This window comes from Lissotriton vulgaris, chromosome 2_2 (assembly GCF_964263255.1).
Source record: "Lissotriton vulgaris chromosome 2_2, aLisVul1.2, whole genome shotgun sequence".
In the NCBI taxonomy this organism is placed as follows: domain Eukaryota; kingdom Metazoa; phylum Chordata; class Amphibia; order Caudata; family Salamandridae; genus Lissotriton; species Lissotriton vulgaris.
The window spans coordinates 240,143,712-240,167,725 of NC_141688.1; positions in this window are offsets into that span (position 1 = coordinate 240,143,712).

Consider the following 24,014-nt stretch of genomic DNA (forward strand, 5'->3'; position numbering starts at 1 on the left):
GCCTGAGCCAGTTTCTCATTGATTAAGGGAGTCTGCCTATATTTGCCCAGGTTACTGGGGCTTACTGCAGTGGTCAAAGATAAGTCCACATCATATAGGAGAACTGCCTGTGTGGGGATTCTGACTAGGACAGATTCCACCTCAGTACCCAGGGTCAACCCTACTAAACCCTTTGGCTGTGTACCACCACTGTTAACTGTACTAGGGGGTGCAGTGAATAGGGGGTGCAGGTGCTTTAGGAGCTGCAGTGGTGGGGACTGGATTTTTCTTAGTGCATTCACTGCCCCAGTGTGAAACTGATTTGCAGGTATTACACCAAGGTTTCTTTGGGCCATCATTCTTCTTTTTCTTGTTTCCATTCTGGGAACCCCCCTCCTTATTGCTAGTTTGGGGGCCTGAAGACTTCTGGTCCTTTTCTTTATCTTTCTGATTCCCACCCTTCTGGTCTGTTTTCTTCTGGTCACCTTGGTTCTGGTTTTTCTGCTTAATCCTTGTTCTGACCCATTTGTCTGCCTTCTTTCCCAATTCTTGGGGAGAGGTCAAATCAGAGTCAACAAGGTATTGATGCAACAGCTGGTTCTGACAGTTATTAAGGATCTGCTCTCTCATCATAAGATTGTACAATCCTGTATAGTCTGAAACTTTACTTCCCTGCAGCCAACCCTCCAGAGCCTTAGTGGCACAATCTACAAAATCAGTCCAGTCCTGAGTCTGTGCTTTTTGGGTGTCTCTGAACAACAACCTGTATTGCTCAGTGTTTAGGCCAAACCCTTCAATAAGAGCATTCTTCAGAACAGAGTAGTTTTTGGCATCCTCAGGTCTAACAGTGAGGAGCCTGTCCCTCCCTTTCTCAGAAAAGGAGTACCATAAAATTGCTGCCCACTGATCCTCAGGGACCTGCTGTACCATGCAGGCCCTCTCAAGAGCAGTCATCCATTTGTGGATATCATCCCCTTCCTTGTAGGGGGGCACAATTTTTGTCAGGTTTCTATTGTCATAGGCCCTGTCTTTTTCTTTAGGAACTTTGCTGCCACCAGTGGCATCTAAGCCACACAATTTTCTTTCTCTTGCTAAAGCAAGTTTAGCTTGAGCCAAGGCTACCTCTTCCCTTTCTATTTGGAGTTGGACAGCCCTCATCCTGGCCCTATGCTCTTTTCTCTGGGAGGGAGTCATCCCTCTTTGAGATTCTCTTGAGGCACTAGAAAGATGAGAGTCCCTTGATTGAGATCTCACCCTCCTGTTACCTGGGAGAATTTGGTTATGAGATCTAGAGTGGTGCTGGCCCTCTCCATTCTCATGTAGGTCCAAGTTGGCCTGGTTAAGCCTGGCAACCTGTACCTGGTTTCCCCTCTGATCCTGATCTTCAGGCTCTTCTAAATCAGAGCCTTCCTCTTCCTCTTCCTCCTCTACTTCATCTTCAGGAAGATCCTCATTCTCAGGGGAGTGTTGTGAGAAGTTGGCCTGATAGGTAGTGTTTCCAATTCTGGAACCACTGGTTATCAGTCCAAACAAACCCCAAAGATGTCAGGTTGTAAGTCAACCTTGTAGACAAGCTATCCTAGTGGTAGCATGGACTAAGCAGCCTTAAAGGCTTAACTTAAGAGGTCGTGTTAAGCGAGCTTGTTTTACCACATACAATCCTGTAATCAAATGAAAGGACACCACACAAGTATATATTATAAAAATATATGTATTTATTACTAAATTACTCCCCAGTACTCTTTATGAGGAAAGGGGCACAAGCGTTAAATCAAAAGCACTGTTACACATAGAAAGTTGGCACAATTATGGCTGAGGGCGGGGGGCCACTCAGACCATATATCAAAAAAGTGGTATAAGTAACACTTTACGAACAATGGTTAGGCCTAGGGCCTAGAGATTCGCTGGGAGCAGTCAGGACAAGCAATGAAGAAGTCGGGAGTAGCCCACAGGAGACGGGTGCAGCACGGAAAGTGCAGCGCGCACCAATGCACTGTCAATGGTGCGTAAAAGTCAGTTAAAGTGAATAAAAAGATACTTCCGCTGAACCTAGGAACACAAAACTTTAGACACAGACCCTAGAGGTGTGGGCCAGTGTAAGGACACCGGCGTTGCAAAGTTACCTCACCCACAGGCCGTGGGTGCACAGGGTCGAAGTGGCGTCGGGTTCTGTCACGCAGGTTCTGGGTGCTTGGAGCTGTTGCAGCTGCAGGCGCTGTGAAGCAGAAGTGTCCGGTGCGATCCAAGGGTGGATCGATGTAGAAAAGTACCTGAAAGCAGAGGGGACAGAGTCTGGGTCACTCAGCAGTGACCAGGGTGGAACCAGGACGGAACCAGGCAATGTCGGGCGCAATCAGGCGGTTGTCGATAGGCTTCTCTCCGCTGTCACGTGGGCTCTGGGGCATCTGCGACGTCCAGGAGCAGGTCACGATCTGTCCCACGTAGGCTCTCGCCGTCAGCACCGTCGGCTTGAAGATTGTAGCAAACAGCACTTGGCAAAAGCAATCCACGCGGAACCGGGAGATTGCTTATCACTCGAACCAGGAGGGTCAGAGTGGGTGCTCCTTTTCACAGGAGCTGGTGCAGATCTGGAGCAACCAGAAAAGCAAGTCGTATTTCGAAGTTCGTCGGCACAGGGGCCACAAGCCAGCTGGCAAGTGACCGGGCCAACGCGTCGAGCGAAAACAAGCAGAAGGGCCCCACGCAGCACTCAGCGAGTGTGGAGGGGTGAGCTTTGGTGCAAGTGGAGCTCGGGGCTGGGGCTTCTCAAACCCCGGTGTACAGCTTCGAGGGTCACTCGGGGGCCGCACGGTCAGCGTCTCGTGGCCTTTTCAAGATGGCGTGCCCCACGCTTCCGGTCGCCTCCACGGGTCTCAGCTCTGCAGGGACTGTGGATCGGGCAGGTAGAAGGCAGGCAAGCTTGATCTCGTCGATCTCTGTCGCTCGAGTTCCGGCGGGAACTGCAACAAAGCAAGGGTCGAGGGCTGGATGGTGCCTGTTTGCACAGGGTGGTCACTCCTTGACCACAAGGGAGATTCTTCAGTCTTCTCACGTCGTGTAGAAAGTCGAAGGGTCCAGATTTCGTTTCTTATGTTTCTTCAGGATGATCTGAGGTCCGTTGGGACTGCTCCCCCTCTTATTCGAATCTAGGGGGTTGGACATCCTGCTAGGTCCCCTCCTATGGGTGGGACCCAGGAAGGGGGTGGTTACACCCCTCTCCTTTGATCCTGGCCGCGCTGGGACAGGGGCTGGGAGGCCCCAGAACCGGTTTGGCCGGATCCTGCAAGGGGCAGCCTTGTGCTCCCCAGGCAGTGTCTGGTTTCATTGAAACCTCCCTACTCCAATCCACTATCTCCTGTCTGGGGTGGTTTGACACCGCCCTGTGACAGGAAACTCTTTGTCCAGGCCTCCTCTGCCGGGTTTCGGTCAGCAGCAGGAGGTCAGACCCGTGTCTGTGGCAGGGGCATCCATTTTGTGGATCTGAGGCTCATTTTAAATCAACCGCGTTTCAGTAAAGTAACATGTCTTCTCCCTCTAGAAGGGTGGAATGCTATCCCCGTCGCCAGAACTGGCGAGGGGATAGTATTCCAATTCGTATGACACCTTACACGACATGTTTTGATAAAGCCAAACCAAAGTTGCTATATAACCGCGAGGATTATAATGCGCTTAAGAGTATATGGTATGGCATTATCCCGGATCAGCTTAGGGAGTTGTTCCCGACAGCTGCAGACAGGCTCAGCTCACGCCAGAGCACCATCTCACATAAAACCACGCACTCTGCCTCCAGGATTGATGAGGCCTTCCATAGGAGTGGCTTACAGGCTATATATGTGTCCAGATATAGGTTTAGATATAGGTATACTATATCTAAGCAAGGGGTGATTACACCCACTTGCCCCAGCTGAGTGATCAGCCAGTTGTGTCAATTTAGATAGCCAGCCAGGGGTGGCAAAAGATATGCTGCAGCCCCTGGTAGGCCTTGGATGCACCTATGCCCTGGGCACCTATAGTGCTCTGTACAGGGGCTGATAAGGTGACCCAAGCCAATCTAGTTATGCACCTAGGGTACATGGAATCCATTTTACAGAGAGAGCAGATAGCCTGGGGCCCTGATTAGCAGGGAACCAGGCCAACTAAGTCGAAAACCAGCTAAACACAGGGCAAAAATCTGGGGTAACCATAGTCAGGTAGCCACCTTCCTACATAACCCCCCCCCAAACGAAAGGAGATAAGGCTCTCCTTGGCCAGGTAAGCCTTTATTGCCTGAGTGGCCATATAAGGAAGTACCTGCACTAGCATGGGTACCCCCTGTCTCATGGTCCACTAAGCAGTCCCTCACCCTAGGGGTATTAGAGGGTCTCCACCATAGGGAATCACTACCTTGGGTGTGTTTATGCAAAGTTAAAGGCTGGTTTGGATATGGAGTATTGAAGTGTGGCTCCACTAATTTTGGGCTCAACTTCCTCCAATTATCTTCCACCATATGTGCCTTTCTTTCTTCAACTGAGTTGCACTGAGCTCTCAGGGTCAACCTCTGGCTACCTAAAGCTGGAGGCTGGGTCCCTCTGTTTGGCTTGCTGGAGGGACAGTTCAGGTTTGGGCCCTTTGGGTCCCAGGTTTGGCTGTGCCCAACAGAATCCATCTGTGGGAGGTCCCTAACTGTTTTTAAGGGGGCTCCCTCAGGAGTTTTTAAAGTTTTCACCTTACTAGGCCTACTAGTTTTGGTGCCCCTAATCTGTTGATGGGGGTGCTTTATTTGACAGGGGGCCCTCTGGGTCTCACTGTCCTTCTTGTCCTCTACAGCCCTGGGCTGACCGAGGCCAGGTAGAGAGGGGCAGGTTACCTGCTCCAGACTGGATCCCACCTGAGAAGGGTCCACTGCCATCAGAGGCTCTGTCAGGCCAGGCCTAACAACCTCTGGGGCAGTTCCTTCATCAGGGGTAAGATCAGTTCCCTGAGGAGGCTGATCCTGTCCTACTGTCTGGTGAGGGGGAGATTTCTCTTCCTCCTCCATGCTCTCAGTTTGGGTGGAGTGATCCATCATTTCAGGCTTCACAACACACATATCTGTTTGAGTTTGGGCTGTGGCCATCACAGCCCCACCAACCTTTTCAGGAGGAGACTCAGTTTGGGTTTCTGCTGTTATCATAACAGCTTTGCTATTCTGTCTGGGAAGAGCTTCTGGTAAAGATGGGGCAGAGAGTTGCTCAGCCCTACCAACCTTTTCAGGAAGGACATCTTGAATTGGGGCCATAGCCAGTACAGCCCCACTAACCTTTCCATTGGAATTTACCATTCTAGAATGGATTTCCTGTTCAACCTCAGCCCAGGCTGAGATTTCCAAATCATTACCCAGTAGACAGTCTACAGGCAAGTTTGGTGACACTGCCACTCTCTTTGGGCCAATGACACCTCCCCAGCTGAGACTTACTACTGCCATGGGATGATTGGTTTGGATGCCATCAATGTTTGTTACCTGGTATGTGGCACCTGGTAAAAGTTGCTTAGAGGGGACTATACAGTCAGCCACCATGGTGATGCTAGCCCCTGTGTCTCTAAAAGCTTCAACTTTCAAACCATTGATGATGGGTTCCTGTCTATATTTGCTCAAGGTATTTGGGCAAACAGAGAAGTTGGCAAACCCCATGCCAGTCTCATAGACAAGATTATTTGGGGATGGGGACCTGGATAGGCCAGGGTCCTCCTGGGCTCCAAAAGTAAACCCACCCAGATTCCTGGGTGTGCTCCCACTTCCTGGGGTATTACTGCTGACAGTAACAGGAGGTGTTGGAGCTGGCTTTGGAGGTATGTTTTCTTTATTGCCATTCTTGGGACAACAGCTGTCTGTTTTGTAATGCCCAACCTGTTTACAGGCATGGCAATAAGGCTTTTTCTCTGTTGAAGAAGTGTCTTGGGACCCACCCCCCTTCTTGGAGTTTTGGGGCCCTGGGGAAGTGTTTTCTTTACTTTTATCCCCACCCTTATCTTGAGGCTTGGTAGACTCCTTCTTCTGGTTATTGTCCTGATTCTTAGGCCTAATCCTGGTTCTGACCCATTTATCTGCCCTCTTTCCCAATTCTTGGGGAGAGGTCAAATCTGAGTCCACCAGGTGCTGGTGTAAGAGCTGGTTCTGACAATTACTAAGGATCTGCTCCCTCATAATCAAATTATACAATCCTGTAAAGTCATGTACTTTGCTGCCATTCAGCCAACCCTCCAGAGCCTTAGTTGCACAATCAACAAAATCAGTCCAGTCCTGAGTCTGTGTCTTCTGGGTATCTCTGAACTTTAACCTGTATTGTTCAGTGGTTAAGCCAAACCCATCTATCAGAACACTCTTCAGGACTTTGTAATTGCTGGCATCCTCATGTCTGACAGTGAGGAGCCTATCCCTCCCTTTCTCTGAAAAGGAGTACCATAAGATTGCTGCCCACTGTTCCTCAGGAACCTGCTGTACCATGCAGGCTCTCTCCAGAGCAGTCATCCATTTGTGGATGTCATCCCCTTCCTGATAGGGGGGCACAATCTTTGTCAGGTTTCTACTATCATAGGACCTGGCTTTTTCTTTAGGAACTTTGCTGCCACCAGTGGCATCTAAGCCACACAATTTTTTTTCTCTTGCTAAAGCAAGTTTAGCTTGAGCCAAGGCTACCTCTTCCCTTTCTATTTGGAGTTGGACAGCCCTCATCCTGGCCCTATGCTCTTTTCTCTGGGAGGGAGTCATCCCTCTTTGAGATTCTCTTGAGGCACTAGAAAGGTGAGAGTCCCTTGACAGAGATCTCTCCCTTCTATTACCTGGGAGAATTTGGTTATGAGATCTGGAGTGGTGCTGGCCCCCTCCATTCCCATGTAGGTCCAAGTTGGCCTGGTTAAGCCTGGCAACCTGTACCTGGTTTCCCACCTGATCCTGATCTTCAGGCTCATCTACATCAGAGCCTTCCTCTTCTTCTTCCTCCTCCACTACATCATCTTGAAGATCCTCATTCTCAGGGGAGTTTATCCCTTCCTCTGTTTCTAAGGGAGTCTGACTCACCTTGTCTAGGTCATCCTTTTCTAGGAGAGCTATTAGGGAAGGAATGGTAGGGCCTCTGCCCTTTTTTAGCCCCCTGGCTGTGCACAAGGCACTCAGGTCTTTGTGGCTAAGGTTGTCATATCTGGATGTTGTCCCTATAGGATCAACTATTACAGGAGCAGAGCCTGAGGCTCTTTCTGTATCAGACATGACTGCTAGTGAGGTGTAAGTGGTGCACTTACCTACACTAAGTGGTTTCCTACTGTACCTTGCTAGTGAGTTGTAGTCAGGGTGTGCTAATCCCTTTAATCTACAACTACTAAGTTCAGTAGAACTTAATATGCTAAGCTTTTGATTTATATGTACCTAGAGGTACTTGATGTGATCTTTCAATTTGATAAAGATTGCAATGGTAAAACAAACAGCAAGCTCAAATCCGCACCGCTGCACACCAATGTGAGAAGTTGGCCTGATAGGTAGTGTTTCCAATTCTGGAACCACTGGTTATCAGTCCAAACAAACCCCAAAGATGTCAGGTTGTAAGTCAACCTTGTAGACAAGCTATCCTAGTGGTAGCATGGACTAAGCAGCCTTAAAGGCTTAACTTAAGAGGTCGTGTTAAGCGAGCTTGTTTTACCACATACAATCCTGTAATCAAATGAAAGGACACCACACAAGTATATATTATAAAAATATATGTATTTATTACTAAATTACTCCCCAGTACTCTTTATGAGGAAAGGGGCACAAGCGTTAAATCAAAAGCACTGTTACACATAGAAAGTTGGCACAATTATGGCTGAGGGCGGGGGGCCACTCAGACCATATATCAAAAAAAGTGGTATAAGTAACACTTTACGAACAATGGTTAGGCCTAGGGCCTAGAGATTCGCTGGGAGCAGTCAGGACAAGCAATGAAGAAGTCGGGAGTAGCCCACAGGAGACGGGTGCAGCACGGAAAGTGCAGCGCGCACCAATGCACTGTCAATGGTGCGTAAAAGTCAGTTAAAGTGAATAAAAAGATACTTCCGCTGAACCTAGGAACACAAAACTTTAGACACAGACCCTAGAGGTGTGGGCCAGTGTAAGGACACCGGCGTTGCAAAGTTACCTCACCCACAGGCCGTGGGTGCACAGGGTCGAAGTGGCGTCGGGTTCTGTCACGCAGGTTCTGGGTGCTTGGAGCTGTTGCAGCTGCAGGCGCTGTGAAGCAGAAGTGTCCGGTGCGATCCAAGGGTGGATCGATGTAGAAAAGTACCTGAAAGCAGAGGGGACAGAGTCTGGGTCACTCAGCAGTGACCAGGGTGGAACCAGGACGGAACCAGGCAATGTCGGGCGCAATCAGGCGGTTGTCGATAGGCTTCTCTCCGCTGTCACGTGGGCTCTGGGGCATCTGCGACGTCCAGGAGCAGGTCACGATCTGTCCCACGTAGGCTCTCGCCGTCAGCACCGTCGGCTTGAAGATTGTAGCAAACAGCACTTGGCAAAAGCAATCCACGCGGAACCGGGAGATTGCTTATCACTCGAACCAGGAGGGTCAGAGTGGGTGCTCCTTTTCACAGGAGCTGGTGCAGATCTGGAGCAACCAGAAAAGCAAGTCGTATTTCGAAGTTCGTCGGCACAGGGGCCACAAGCCAGCTGGCAAGTGACCGGGCCAACGCGTCGAGCGCACACAAGCAGAAGGGCCCCACGCAGCACTCAGCGAGTGTGGAGGGGTGAGCTTTGGTGCAAGTGGAGCTCGGGGCTGGGGCTTCTCAAACCCCGGTGTACAGCTTCGAGGGTCACTCGGGGGCCGCACGGTCAGCGTCTCGTGGCCTTTTCAAGATGGCGTGCCCCACGCTTCCGGTCGCCTCCACGGGTCTCAGCTCTGCAGGGACTGTGGATCGGGCAGGTAGAAGGCAGGCAAGCTTGATCTCGTCGATCTCTGTCGCTCGAGTTCCGGCGGGAACTGCAACAAAGCAAGGGTCGAGGGCTGGATGGTGCCTGTTTGCACAGGGTGGTCACTCCTTGACCACAAGGGAGATTCTTCAGTCTTCTCACGTCGTGTAGAAAGTCGAAGGGTCCAGATTTCGTTTCTTATGTTTCTTCAGGATGATCTGAGGTCCGTTGGGACTGCTCCCCCTCTTATTCGAATCTAGGGGGTTGGACATCCTGCTAGGTCCCCTCCTATGGGTGGGACCCAGGAAGGGGGTGGTTACACCCCTCTCCTTTGATCCTGGCCGCGCTGGGACAGGGGCTGGGAGGCCCCAGAACCGGTTTGGCCGGATCCTGCAAGGGGCAGCCTTGTGCTCCCCAGGCAGTGTCTGGTTTCATTGAAACCTCCCTACTCCAATCCACTATCTCCTGTCTGGGGTGGTTTGACACCGCCCTGTGACAGGAAACTCTTTGTCCAGGCCTCCTCTGCCGGGTTTCGGTCAGCAGCAGGAGGTCAGACCCGTGTCTGTGGCAGGGGCATCCATTTTGTGGATCTGAGGCTCATTTTAAATCAACCGCGTTTCAGTAAAGTAACATGTCTTCTCCCTCTAGAAGGGTGGAATGCTATCCCCGTCGCCAGAACTGGCGAGGGGATAGTATTCCAATTCGTATGACACCTTACACGACATGTTTTGATAAAGCCAAACCAAAGTTGCTATATAACCGCGAGGATTATAATGCGCTTAAGAGTATATGGTATGGCATTATCCCGGATCAGCTTAGGGAGTTGTTCCCGACAGCTGCAGACAGGCTCAGCTCACGCCAGAGCACCATCTCACATAAAACCACGCACTCTGCCTCCAGGATTGATGAGGCCTTCCATAGGAGTGGCTTACAGGCTATATATGTGTCCAGATATAGGTTTAGATATAGGTATACTATATCTAAGCAAGGGGTGATTACACCCACTTGCCCCAGCTGAGTGATCAGCCAGTTGTGTCAATTTAGATAGCCAGCCAGGGGTGGCAAAAGATATGCTGCAGCCCCTGGTAGGCCTTGGATGCACCTATGCCCTGGGCACCTATAGTGCTCTGTACAGGGGCTGATAAGGTGACCCAAGCCAATCTAGTTATGCACCTAGGGTACATGGAATCCATTTTACAGAGAGAGCAGATAGCCTGGGGCCCTGATTAGCAGGGAACCAGGCCAACTAAGTCGAAAACCAGCTAAACACAGGGCAAAAATCTGGGGTAACCATAGTCAGGTAGCCACCTTCCTACAAGTGTATCCCTTCACCTGTTTCTAAGGGAGCCTGACTCACCTTATCTAAGTCATCCTTTTCTAGGATAGCTATTAGGGAAGGAATGGTAGGGCCTCTGCCCCTTTTTAGCCCCCTGGCTGTGCACAAGACACTCAGGTCTTTGTGGCTAAGGTTGTCATATCTGGATGTTGTCCCTATAGGATCAACTATTACAGGAGCAGAGCCTGAGGCTCTACCTGTATCAGACATGACTGCTAGTGAGGTGTAAGTGATGCACTTACCTACACTAAGTGGTTTCCTACTGTACCTTGCTAGTGAGTTGTAGTCAGGGTGTGCTAATCCCTTTAATCTACAACTACTAAGTTCAGTAGAACTTAATATGCTAAGCTTTTGATTTATATGTACCTAGAGGTACTTGATGTGATCTTTCAATTTGATAAAGATTGCAATGGTAAAACAAACAGCAAGCTCAAATCAGCACCGCTGCACACCAATGTGAGAAGTTGGCCTGATATGTAGTGTTTCCAATTCTGGAACCACTGGGTATCAGTCCAAACAAACCCCAAAGATGTCTGGTTGTAAGTCAACCTTGTTAGACAAGCTATCCTAGTGGTAGCATGGACTAAGCAGCCTTAAAGGCTTAACTTAAGAGGTCGTGTTAAGCGAGCTGTTTTACCACATACAATCCTGTAATCAAATGAAAGGACACCACACAAGTATATATTATAAAAATATATGTATTTATTTCTAAATTACTCCCCAGTACTCTTTATGAGGAAAGGGGCACAAGCGTTAAATCAAAAGAACAGTAAAACATATAAAGTTGCACAATTATGGATGAGGGCGGGTGGCCACTCAGACCATATACTAAAAAAGTGGTATAAGTAACACTTCTCGAACAATGGTTAGGCCTAGGGCCTAGAGATTCGCTGGGAGAAGTCAGGACTAGCAATGATGAAGTCGGGAGTAGCCCACAGGAGACGGGTGCAGCACGGAAAGTGCGGCGCGCACCAATGCAATGTCAATGGTGCGTAAAAGTTAGTTAAAGTGAATTAAAAGATACTTCCGCTGAACCTAGAGACACAAAACTTTAGACACAGACCCTAGAGGTGTGTACCAGTGTGGGAACACCGGCGTTGCAATGTTACCTCACCCACAGGCCGTGGGTGCACAGGGTCGAAGTGGCGTCGGATTCTGACACGCAGGTTCTTGGTGCTTGAAGCTGTTGCAGCTGCAGGCGATGTGAAGCAGAAGTGTCCGGTGCGATCCAAGGGTGGATCAAAGTAGAAAAGTACCTGAAAGCAGAGGCGACAGAGTCTAGGTCACTCAGCAGTGACCAGGGTGGAACCAGGACGGAACCAGGCAATGTCGGGCGCAATCAGGCGGTTGTTGATAGGCTTCTCTCCACTGTCACGTGGGCTCTGGGGCATCTGCGACGTCCAGGAGCAGGTCACAATCTGTCCCACGTAGGCTCTCGCCATCAGCACCGTCGGCTTCAAGATTGCAGCAAACAGCACTTGGCAAAAGCAATCCATGCGGAACCGGGAGATTGCTTATCACTCGAACCAGGAGGGTCAGAGTGGGGGCTCCTTTTCACAGGAGCTGGTGCAGATCTGGAGCAACCAGAAAAGCGAGTCGTATTTCAAGTTTCGTCAGCACAGGGGCCACAAGCCAGCTGGCAAGTGACCGGGCCAACGCGTCGAGCCCACACAAGCAGAAGGGCCCCACGCAGCACTCGTCGAGTGTGGAGGGGTGAGCTTTGCTGCAAGTGGAGTTTGGGGCTGGGGCTTCTCAAACCCCGGTGCACAGCTTCGAGGATCACTCGTGGGCTGCACGGTCAGCGTCTCGTGGCCTTTTCAAGATGGCGTGCCCCACGCTTCCGGTCGCCTCCACTGGTCTCAGCTCTGCAGGGACTGTGGATCGGGCAGTGTAGGAAGGTGGCTACCTGACTATGGTTACCCCAGATTTTTTGCCTGTGTTTAGCTGGTTTTCGACTTAGTTGGCCTGGTTCCCTGCTAATCAGGGCCCCAGGCTATCTGCTCTCTCTGTAAAATGGATTCCATGTACCCTAGGTGCATAACTAGATTGGCTTGGGTCACCTTATCAGCCCCTGTACAGAGCACTATAGGTGCCCAGGGCATAGGTGCATCCAAGGCCTACCAGGGGCTGCAGCATATCTTTTGCCACCCCTGGCTGGCTATCTAAATTGACACAACTGGCTGATCACTCAGCTGGGGCAAGTGGGTGTAATCACCCCTTGCTTAGATATAGTATACCTATATCTAAACCTGTATCTGGACACATATATATCCTGTAAGCCACTCCTATGGAAGGCCTCATCAATCCTGGAGGCAGAGTGCGTGGTTTTATGTGAGATGGTGCTCTGGCATGAGCTGAGCCTGTCTGCAGCTGTCGGGAACCACTCCCTAAGCTGATCCGGGATAATGCCATACCATATACTCTTAAGCGCCTTATAATCCTCGCGGTTATATAGCAACTTTGGTTTGGCTTTATCAAAACATGTCGTGTAAGGTGTCATACGAATTGGAATACTATCCCCTCGCCAGTTCTGGCGACGGGGATAGCATTCCACCCTTCTAGAGGGAGAAGACATGTTACTTTGCTGAAACGCGGTTGATTTAAAATGAGCCTCAGATCCACAAAATGGATGCCCCTGCCACAGACACGGGTCTGACCTCCTGCTGCTGACCGAAACCCGGCAGAGGAGGCCTGGACAAAGAGTTTCCTGTCACAGGGCGGTGTCAAACCACCCCAGACAGGAGATAGTGGATTGGAGTAGGGAGGTTTCAATGAAACCAGACACTGCCTGGGGAGCACAAGGCTGCCCCTTGCAGGATCCGGCCAAACCGGTTCTGGGGCCTCCCAGCCCCTGTCCCAGCGCGGCCAGGATCAAAGGAGAGGGGTGTAACCACCCCCTTCCTGGGTCCCACCCATAGGAGGGGACCTAGCAGGATGTCCAACCCCCTAGATTCGAATAAGAGGGGGAGCAGTCCCAACGGACCTCAGATCATCCTGAAGAAACATAAGAAACGAAATCTGGACCCTTCGACTTTCTACACGACGTGAGAAGACTGAAGAATCTCCCTTGTGGTCAAGGAGTGACCACCCTGTGCAAACAGGCACCATCCAGCCCTTGACCCTTGCTTTGTTGCAGTTCCCGCCGGAACTCGAGCGACAGAGATCGACGAGATCAAGCTTGCCTGCCTTCTACCTGCCCGATCCACAGTCCCTGCAGAGCTGAGACCCGTGGAGGCGACCGGAAGCGTGGGGCACGCCATCTTGAAAAGGCCACGAGACGCTGACCGTGCGGCCCACGAGTGACCCTCGAAGCTGTACACCGGGGTTTGAGAAGCCCCAGCCCCGAGCTCCACTTGCACCAAAGCTCACCCCTCCACACTCGCTGAGTGCTGCGTGGGGCCCTTCTGCTTGTGTGCGCTCGACGCGTTGGCCCGGTCACTTGCCAGCTGGCTTGTGGCCCCTGTGCCGACGAACTTTGAAATCCGACTTGCTTTTCTGGTTGCTCCAGATCTGCACCAGCTCCTGTGAAAAGGAGCACCCACTCTGACCCTCCTGGTTCGAGTGATAAGCAATCTCCCGGTTCCGCGTGGATTGCTTTTGCCAAGTGCTGTTTGCTACAATCTTCAAGCCGACGGTGCTGACGGCGAGAGCCTACGTGGGACAGATCGTGACCCGCTCCTGGACGTCGCAGATGCCCCAGAGCCCACGTGACAGCGGAGAGAAGCCTATCGACAACCGCCTGATTGCGCCCGACATTGCCTGGTTCCGTCCTGGTTCCACCCTGGTCACTGCTGAGTGACCCAGACTCTGTCCCCTCTGCTTTCAGGTACTTTTCTACATCGATCCACCCTTGGATCGCACCGGACACTTCTGCTTCACAGCGCCTGCAGCTGCAACAGCTCCAAGCACCCAGAACCTGCGTGACAGAACCCGACGCCACTTCGACCCTGTGCACCCACGGCCTGTGGGTGAGGTAACTTTGCAACGCCGGTGTCTTTACACTGGTACACACCTCTAGGGTCTGTGTCTAAAGTTTTGTGTTCCTAGGTTCAGCGGAAGTATCTTTTTATTCACTTTAATTGACTTTTACGCACCATTGATAGTGCATTGGTGCGCGCCGCACTTTCCGTGCTGCACCCGTCTCCTGTGGGCTACTCCCGACTTCTTCATTGCTTGTCCTGACTGCTCCCAGCGAATCTCTAGGCCCTAGGCCTAACCATTGTTCGTAAAGTGTTACTTATACCACTTTTTTGATATATGGTCTGAGTGGCCACCCGCCCTCATCCATAAACGTGCAACTTTATATGTGTAACAGTGCTTTTGATTTAACGCTTGTGCCCCTTTCCTCATAAAGAGTACTGGGGAGTAATTTAGTAATAAATACATATATTTTTATAATATATACTTGTGTGGTGTCCTTTCATTTGATTACAGGATTGTATGTGGTAAAACAAGCTCGCTTAACACGACCTCTTAAGTTAAGCCTTTAAGGCTGCTTAGTCCATGCTACCACTAGGATAGCTTGTCTACAAGGTTGACTTACAACCTGACATCTTTGGGGTTTGTTTGGACTGATACCCAGTGGTTCCAGAATTGGAAACACTACATATCAGGCCAACTTCTCACATTGGTGTGCAGCGGTGCGGATTTGAGCTTGCTGTTTGTTTTACCATTGCAATCTTTATCAAATTGAAAGATCACATCAAGTACCTCTAGGTACATATAAATCAAAAGCTTAGCATATTAAGTTCTACTGAACTTAGTAGTTGTAGATAAAAGGGAGTAGCACACCCTGACTACAACTCACTAGCAAGGTACAGTAGGAAACCACTTAGTGTAGGTAAGTGCACCACTTACACCTCACTAGCAGTCATGTCTGATACAGGTAGAGCCTCAGGCTCTGCTCCTGTAGAAGTTGATCCTATAGGGACAACATCCAGATATGACAACCTTAGCCACAAAGACCTGAGTGCCTTGTGCACAGCCAGGGGGCTAAAAAAGGGCAGAGGCCCTACCATTCCTTCCCTAGTAGCTCTCCTAGAAAAGGATGATCTAGATAAGGTGAGTCAGGCTCCCTTAGATTCAGGTGAAGGGATAAACTCCCCTGAGAATGAGAATCTTCCAGAAGAAGAAGAGGAGGAGGAAGAGGAAGACTCTGATTTAGAAGAGCCTGAAGATCAGGATCAGGGGGGAAACCAGGTACAGGTTGCCAGGCTTAACCAGGCCAACTTGGACCTACATGAGAATGGAGAGGGCCAGCACCACTCCAGATCTCATAACCAAATTCTCCCAGGCAACAGGAGGGTGAGATCTCCATCAGGGGACTCTCATCTTTCTAGTGCCTCAAGAGAATCTCAAAGAGGGATGACTTCCTCCCAGAGAAAAGAGCATAGGGCCAGAATGAGGGCTGTCCAACTCCAGATAGAGAGGGAGGAGGTAGCTCTGGCTCAAGCTAAACTTACCTTGGCTCAAGCTAAACTTACCTTGGCTAGGGAACAGAAATTAAGTGGCTTAGATGCCACTGGTGGCAGCAAAATTCCTAAAGAGAAACCCAGGTCCTATGATAGTAGAAACCTGACAAAGATTGTGCCCCCCTACAAGGAAGGGGATGACATCCACAAATGGATGACTGCTCTGGAGAGAGCCTGCATGGTACAGCAGGTTCCTGAGGAACAGTGGGCAGCGATCTTATGGTACTCCTTTTCAGAGAAAGGGAGAGATAGGCTCCTCACTGTCAGACATGAGGATGCCAGCAATTACAAAGTCCTGAAGAGTGTTCTGATAGATGGGTTTGGCTTAACCACTGAACAGTACAGGTTAAAGTTCAGAGATACCCAGAAGACACAGACTCAGGACTGGACTGATTTTGTTGATTGTGCAACTAAGGCTCTGGAGGGTTGGCTGAATGGCAGCCAAGTACATGACTTCACAGGATTGTATAATTTGATTATGAGGGAGCAGATCCTTAGTAATTGTCAGAACCAGCTCTTACACCAGCACCTGGTGGACTCAGATTTGACCTCTCCCCAAGAATTGGGAAAGAGGGCAGATAAGTGGGTCAGAACCAGGATTAGGCCTAAGAATCAGGACAATAACCAGAAGAAGGAGTCTACCAAGCCTCAAGATAAGGGTGGGGATAAAAGTAAAGAAAACACTTCCCCAGGGCCCCAAAACTCCAAGAAGGGGGGTGGGTCCCAAGACACTTCTTCAACAGAGAAAAAGCCTTATTGCCATGCCTGTAAACAGGTTGGGCATTACAAAACAGACAGCTGTTGTCCCAAGAATGGCAATAAAGAAAACATACCTCCAAAGCCAGCTCCAACACCTCCTGTTACTGTCAGCAGTAATCCCCCAGGAAGTGGGAGCACACCCAGGAATCTGGGTGGGTTTACTTTTGGAGCCCAAGGGGACCCTGGCCTATCCAGGTCTCCATCCCCAAATGATCTTGTCTATGAGACTGGCATGGGGTTTGCCAACTTCTCTGTTTGCCCAAATACCTTGAGCAAATATAGACAGGAACCCATCATCAATGGTTTGAAAGTTGAAGCTTTTAGAGACACAGGGGCTAGCATCACCATGGTGGCTGACTGTATAGTCCCCTCTAAACAACTTTTACCAGGTGCCACATACCAGGTAACAAACATTGATGGCATCCAAACAAATCATCCCATGGCAGTAGTAAGTCTCAGCTGGGGAGGTGTCATTGGCCCAAAGAGAGTGGCAGTGTCACCAAACTTGCCTGTAGACTGTCTACTGGGTAATGATTTGGAAATCTCAGCCTGGGCTGAGGTTGAACAGGAAATCCATTCTAGAATGGTAAATTCCAATGGAAAGGTTAGTGGGGCTGTACTGGCTATAGCCCCAATTCAAGATGTCCTTCCTGAAAAGGTTGGTAGGGCTGAGCAACTCTCTGCCCCATCTTTACCAGAAGCTCTTCCAAGACAGAGTAGCAAAGCTGTTATGATAACAGCAGAAACCCAAACTGAGTCTCCTCCTGAAAAGGTTGGTGGGGCTGTGATGGCCACAGCCCAAACTCAAACAGATATGTGTGTTGTGAAGCCTGAAATGATGGATCACTCCACCCAAACTGAGAGCATGGAGGAGGAAGAGAAATCTCCCCCTCACCAGACATTAGGACAGGATCAGCCTCCTCAGGGAACTGATCTTACCCCTGATGAAGGAACTGCCCCAGAGGTTGTTAGGCCTGGCCTGACAGAGCCTCTGATGGCAGTGGACCCTTCTCAGGTGGGATCCAGTCTGGAGCAGGTAACCTGCCCCTCTCTACCTTGCCTCAGTCAGCCCAGGGCTGCAGAGGGCAAGGAGGACAGTGAGACCCAGAGGGCCCCCTGTCAAATAAAGCACCCCCATCAACAGATTAGGGGCACCAAAACTAGTAGGCCTAGTAAGGTGAAAACTTTAAAAACTCCTGAGGGAGCCCCCTTAAAAACAGTTAGGGACCTCCCACAGATGGATTCTGTTGGGCACAGCCAAACCTGGGACCCAAAGGGCCCAAACCTGAACTGTCCCTCCAGCAAGCCAAACAGAGGGACCCAGCCTCCAGCTTTAGGTAGCCAGAGGTTGACCCTGAGAGCTCAGTGCAACTCAGTTGAAGAAAGAAAGGCACATATGGTGGAAGATAATTGGAGGAAGTTGAGCCCAAAAATAGTGGAGCCTCACTTCAATACTCCATATCCAAACCAGCCTTTAACTTTGCATAAACACACCCAAGGTAGTGATTCCCTATGGTGGAGACCCTCTAATACCCCTAGGGTGAGGGACTGCTTAGTGGACCATGAGACAGGGGGTACCCATGCTAGTGCAGGTACTTCCTTATATGGCCACTCAGGCAATAAAGGCTTACCTGGCCAAGGATAGCCTTATCTCCTTTCGTTTGGGGGGGGGTTATGTAGGAAGGTGGCTACCTGACTATGGTTACCCCAGATTTTTTGCCTGTGTTTAGCTGGTTTTCGACTTAGTTGGCCTGGTTCCCTGCTAATCAGGGCCCCAGGCTATCTGCTCTCTCTGTAAAATGGATTCCATGTACCCTAGGTGCATAACTAGATTGGCTTGGGTCACCTTATCAGCCCCTGTACAGAGCACTATAGGTGCCCAGGGCATAGGTGCATCCAAGGCCTACCAGGGGCTGCAGCATATCTTTTGCCACCCCTGGCTGGCTATCTAAATTGACACAACTGGCTGATCACTCAGCTGGGGCAAGTGGGTGTAATCACCCCTTGCTTAGATATAGTATACCTATATCTAAACCTGTATCTGGACACATATATATCCTGTAAGCCACTCCTATGGAAGGCCTCATCAATCCTGGAGGCAGAGTGCGTGGTTTTATGTGAGATGGTGCTCTGGCATGAGCTGAGCCTGTCTGCAGCTGTCGGGAACCACTCCCTAAGCTGATCCGGGATAATGCCATACCATATACTCTTAAGCGCCTTATAATCCTCGCGGTTATATAGCAACTTTGGTTTGGCTTTATCAAAACATGTCGTGTAAGGTGTCATACGAATTGGAATACTATCCCCTCGCCAGTTCTGGCGACGGGGATAGCATTCCACCCTTCTAGAGGGAGAAGACATGTTACTTTGCTGAAACGCGGTTGATTTAAAATGAGCCTCAGATCCACAAAATGGATGCCCCTGCCACAGACACGGGTCTGACCTCCTGCTGCTGACCGAAACCCGGCAGAGGAGGCCTGGACAAAGAGTTTCCTGTCACAGGGCGGTGTCAAACCACCCCAGACAGGAGATAGTGGATTGGAGTAGGGAGGTTTCAATGAAACCAGACACTGCCTGGGGAGCACAAGGCTGCCCCTTGCAGGATCCGGCCAAACCGGTTCTGGGGCCTCCCAGCCCCTGTCCCAGCGCGGCCAGGATCAAAGGAGAGGGGTGTAACCACCCCCTTCCTGGGTCCCACCCATAGGAGGGGACCTAGCAGGATGTCCAACCCCCTAGATTCGAATAAGAGGGGGAGCAGTCCCAACGGACCTCAGATCATCCTGAAGAAACATAAGAAACGAAATCTGGACCCTTCGACTTTCTACACGACGTGAGAAGACTGAAGAATCTCCCTTGTGGTCAAGGAGTGACCACCCTGTGCAAACAGGCACCATCCAGCCCTTGACCCTTGCTTTGTTGCAGTTCCCGCCGGAACTCGAGTGACAGAGATCGACGAGATCAAGCTTGCCTGCCTTCTACCTGCCCGATCCACAGTCCCTGCAGAGCTGAGACCCGTGGAGGCGACCGGAAGCGTGGGGCACGCCATCTTGAAAAGGCCACGAGACGCTGACCGTGCGGCCCACGAGTGACCCTCGAAGCTGTACACCGGGGTTTGAGAAGCCCCAGCCCCGAGCTCCACTTGCACCAAAGCTCACCCCTCCACACTCGCTGAGTGCTGCGTGGGGCCCTTCTGCTTGTGTGCGCTCGACGCGTTGGCCCGGTCACTTGCCAGCTGGCTTGTGGCCCCTGTGCCGACGAACTTTGAAATCCGACTTGCTTTTCTGGTTGCTCCAGATCTGCACCAGCTCCTGTGAAAAGGAGCACCCACTCTGACCCTCCTGGTTCGAGTGATAAGCAATCTCCCGGTTCCGCGTGGATTGCTTTTGCCAAGTGCTGTTTGCTACAATCTTCAAGCCGACGGTGCTGACGGCGAGAGCCTACGTGGGACAGATCGTGACCCGCTCCTGGACGTCGCAGATGCCCCAGAGCCCACGTGACAGCGGAGAGAAGCCTATCGACAACCGCCTGATTGCGCCCGACATTGCCTGGTTCCGTCCTGGTTCCACCCTGGTCACTGCTGAGTGACCCAGACTCTGTCCCCTCTGCTTTCAGGTACTTTTCTACATCGATCCACCCTTGGATCGCACCGGACACTTCTGCTTCACAGCGCCTGCAGCTGCAACAGCTCCAAGCACCCAGAACCTGCGTGACAGAACCCGACGCCACTTCGACCCTGTGCACCCACGGCCTGTGGGTGAGGTAACTTTGCAACGCCGGTGTCTTTACACTGGTACACACCTCTAGGGTCTGTGTCTAAAGTTTTGTGTTCCTAGGTTCAGCGGAAGTATCTTTTTATTCACTTTAATTGACTTTTACGCACCATTGACAGTGCATTGGTGCGCGCCGCACTTTCCGTGCTGCACCCGTCTCCTGTGGGCTACTCCCGACTTCTTCATTGCTTGTCCTGACTGCTCCCAGCGAATCTCTAGGCCCTAGGCCTAACCATTGTTCGTAAAGTGTTACTTATACCACTTTTTTGATATATGGTCTGAGTGGCCACCCGCCCTCATCCATAAACGTGCAACTTTATATGTGTAACAGTGCTTTTGATTTAACGCTTGTGCCCCTTTCCTCATAAAGAGTACTGGGGAGTAATTTAGTAATAAATACATATATTTTTATAATATATACTTGTGTGGTGTCCTTTCATTTGATTACAGGATTGTATGTGGTAAAACAAGCTCGCTTAACACGACCTCTTAAGTTAAGCCTTTAAGGCTGCTTAGTCCATGCTACCACTAGGATAGCTTGTCTACAAGGTTGACTTACAACCTGACATCTTTGGGGTTTGTTTGGACTGATACCCAGTGGTTCCAGAATTGGAAACACTACATATCAGGCCAACTTCTCACAGGCAGGTAGAAGGCAGGCAAGCTTGATCTCGTCGATCTCTGTCGCTCGAGTTCCGGCGGGAACTGCAACAAAGCAAGGGTCGAGGGCTGGATGGTACCTGTTTGCACAGGGTGGTCACTCCTTGACCACAAGGGAGATTCTTCAGTCTTCTAACGTCGTGTAGAAAGTCAAAGGGTCCAGAATTCGTTTCTTATGTTTCTTCAGGATGATCTGAGTTGCATTGGCACTGCTCCCCCTCTTATTCGAATCTGGGGGGTTGGACATCCTGCTAGGTCCCCTCCTATGGGTGGGACCCAGGAAGGGGGTGGTTACACCCCTCTCCTTTGATCCTGGCCGCGCTGGGACAGGGACTGGGAGGCCCCAGAACCGGTTTGGCCGGATTATGCAAGGGGCAGCCTTGTGCTCCCCAGGCAGTGTCTGGTTTCTTTGAAACCTCCCTACTCCAATCCACTATCTCCTGTCTGGGGTGGTTTGACACCGCCCTGTGACAGGAAACTCTTTGTCCAGGCCTCCTCTGCCGAGTTTCGGTCAGCAGCAGGAGGCCAGACCCGTGTCTGTGGCAGGGGCATCCATTTTGTGGATCTGAGGCTCATTTTAAATCAACCGCGTTTCAGTAAAGTAACATGTCTTCTCCCTCTAGAAGGGTGGAATGCTACCCCCGTCGCCAGAACTGGCGAGGGGGTAGTATTCCAATTCGTATGACACCTTACACGACATGTTTTGATAAAGCCAAACCAAAGTTGCTATATAACCGCGAGGATTATAAGGCGCTTAAGAGTATATGGTATGGCATTATCCCAGATCAGCTTAGGGAGTTGTTCCCGACAGCTGCAGACAGGCTCAGCTCATGCCAGAGCTCCATCTCACATAAAACCACGCACTCTGCCTCCAGGATTGATGAGGCCTTCCATAGGAGTGGCTTACAGGCTATATATGTGTCCAGATATAGGTTTAGATATAGGTATACTATATCTAAGCAAGGGGTGATTACACCCACTTGCCCCAGCTGAGTGATCAGCCAGTTGTGTCAATTTAAGAACCAGCCAGGGGTGGCAAAAGCTATGCTTCAGCCCCTGGTAGGCCTTGGTGGCACCTATGCCCTGAGCACCTATAGTGCATGGTACAGGGGCTGACAAGGAGTCCATTTCCAATTGTGGTATGTACCTATAGCACATGTATTATAAATTTAGAGAGAGAACAGCAGGCTGGGGGTCTGATTAGCAGGCCCACAGCCTCAGTAAGTCGAAAACCAGTGAAGCAAAAAGCAAAAATTGGGGTGACCATAGGATAGCAGACCCTACTCTCCTACAGGTGTCATGTGTCATCATGTGTCATATGGGTCATGTGGTGTCATGTGTCGTCATGTGGTGTCATGTGGTGTAATGTGTCATCATGTGTCATCATGTAAATGTAAATGTAAATGTCAAGGTATTTGTAGAGCGCACTGTCACCAAGCGGTTTCCTGGCGCTATTACTCATACCGCTGTGGAACCCCTCCTGGCTTTCCCTGTGAAGTGTCCACTCCTGGGCACCCCCAGGGTGAAGCCAGGCATCCACAGCGCTGTTGGGGCCGGTGTGGAGGTTAAGCAAGCTATTGCCCAGAGTTGCAGCGTGGGACCCATGATTAGAATAGGCACTGAGGCGAGAAATCAGGTCCGAGGAATTATGAGCCCAAGACCCGCCGAGGCGGGAATTGAACCCTGGTCCCGGACCAGGACTCTGCATCAGGGTCTGCCGCTCTAACCATTGAGCCACACTCCTCCACCATGTGTCATGTGGTGTCATGTGTCATCATGTGTCATGTGGTGTCATGTGTCATCATGTATCATCATGTGTTGTCATGTGTTGTCATGTGTCGTCATGTGGTTTCATGTGTCATGTGGTTTCATATGGGTCATGTGGTGTCATGTGTTGTCATGCGTCATCATGTGTCATGTGGGTCATGTGGTGTCATGTGGTGTCATGTGTCATCATTTGTCATGTGGGTCATGTGGTGTCATCTGATGTCATGTGTTGTCATGTGTCATCATTTGTCATGTGGGTCATGTGTTGTCATGTGTCATCATGTGTCATCATGTGCCCTCATGTGGTGTCCTGTGTCATCATGTGGGTCATGTGGTGTCATGTGTTGTCATGCGTCATCATGTCATGTGGGTCATGTGGTGTCATGTGTTGTCATGTGTCATCATGTGTCATGTGGGTCATGTGGGTCATGTGGTGTCATGTAGTCATGTGGTGTCATGTGTTATCATGTGTCATGTGGTGTCATGTGTAATGTGGTGTCATGTGGTGTCATGTGTCATATGGTGTCATGTGTTATGTGTTGTCATGTGTTGTCATGTGGGTCATGTGGTGTCATGTGTCATGTGTCGCCATGTGTCGTCATGTGTCGCCATGTGTCGCCATGTGTCACCATGTGTCGCCATGTGTAGTCATGTATCATGTGGTGTCATGTGGTGTCATGTGGTTTCATGTGGTGTCATGTGGTGTCATGTGTCATGTGGTGTCACGTGGTGTCATGTGGTGTCATGTGGTGTCATGTGGTGTCATGTGGTGTCAGTCATTTGTCATGTAGTGACATGTGGTGTCATGTGTCAAGTGGTGTTATGTGGTGTCGTGTCATGTGTTGTCATGTGTAATCACATTTCATGTGGTGTTATGTGTCGTTGTGAGAAGTTGGCCTGATATGTAGTGTTTCCAATTCTTGAACCACTGGGTATCAGTCCAAACAAACCCCAAAGATGTCTGGTTGTAAGTCAACCTTGTTAGACAAGCTATCCTAGTGGTAGCATGGACTAAGCAGCCTTAAAGGCTTAACTTAAGAGGTCGTGTTAAGCGAGCTGTTTTACCACATACAATCCTGTAATCAAATGAAAGGACACCACACAAGTATATATTATAAAAATATATGTATTTATTTCTAAATTACTCCCCAGTACTCTTTATGAGGAAAGGGGCACAAGCGTTAAATCAAAAGCACTGTTACACATATAAAGTTGCACAATTATGGATGAGGGCGGGTGGCCACTCAGACCATATATTAAAAAAGTGGTATAAGTAACACTTATCGAACAATGGTTAGGCCTAGGGCCTAGAGATTCGCTGGGAGCAGTCAGGACTAGCAATGATGAAGTCGGGAGTAGCCCACAGGAGACGGGTGCAG